At 57.0% G+C, this 719-nt stretch overlaps 1 protein-coding gene across 1 annotated transcript in view; it reads left to right on the plus strand.

Moving 5' to 3' along the window:
* The first annotated feature begins 143 nt into the window (after nucleotides 1-143).
* The window catches only part of LOC104126851 (C-type lectin domain family 2 member E-like), a 6628-nt gene continuing 6052 nt past the window's right edge, over nucleotides 144-719 (plus strand). Inside the window, exon 1 of the mRNA XM_035894926.1 lies at nucleotides 144-534. The gene's annotated coding sequence lies outside the window, so the exon portion shown is untranslated. The remainder of the gene's footprint in view (nucleotides 535-719) is intronic.

A 719-nucleotide genomic window follows, 5' to 3' on the forward strand; every position in this document is an offset into this window, starting at 1 on the left:
GGATGTGGCAAATAATTCTTTTTGGGGAAGGCAGATGGGATCTGGCCCCTAAAACCCATCTGGTGGGGGAAGATGGGAAGCACCAGCGGATGCAGCTGGGAGGTTGGGTTTGAGCTGGTGCCGTCCCTGCTGCCCACCTTCCCCCGGTTCATTTGGTTTCTTTTTTTCCTTGGTGGAATTTCCTTGAAGCAGCTGATCCAAAAAGGATTCCAAAAGGGATCCAGAAATGGGTGCGAGTAAATGGGAGTCATTTAAGGAGAATCCATAGAAAACTTCACATCCCTTCTGTATTTCCCTGCAGGAGCCAAGAGACGGGACGGGAACTCTCAAGAGGCTCTCAGCCCGTCGCCACCCCCAGCACACCCTGGGCAGCACAATCCGAGGATGCCAACCTACCTCCACCCACCGCCGGGGCAATGCCGCATCTCGGCGTGGGCTGAGAAGCCTTGGGCCGCTCGCTAACGGAGCCGGGAGAGCTGGAATTGGGGGGCTTCCAGGCGTTCGCACCCACCGCCTTTTCCCTGGGACCGAGCGGTGAGTTTCCGGGGCATGAGCTGGGGGGGTGAAAGGCTCAAGGCAAGGGGGTGGGAGAGCGTGGCATGGTGGTTTGGGCTGGATCGGGGTGAAGCAACTTTAGCCTTGAGCCTGGTTTCTCAGTTCCAGAGATTGCCGTGCCGAATCCAAGGGACAGGGGAATTCTTGATTGCAGAAACTGTGTA

This window comes from Egretta garzetta, unplaced genomic scaffold (genome assembly GCF_000687185.1).
Source record: "Egretta garzetta isolate BGI_Z169 unplaced genomic scaffold, ASM68718v1 scaffold755, whole genome shotgun sequence".
Classification (NCBI taxonomy): Eukaryota; Metazoa; Chordata; class Aves; order Pelecaniformes; family Ardeidae; genus Egretta; species Egretta garzetta.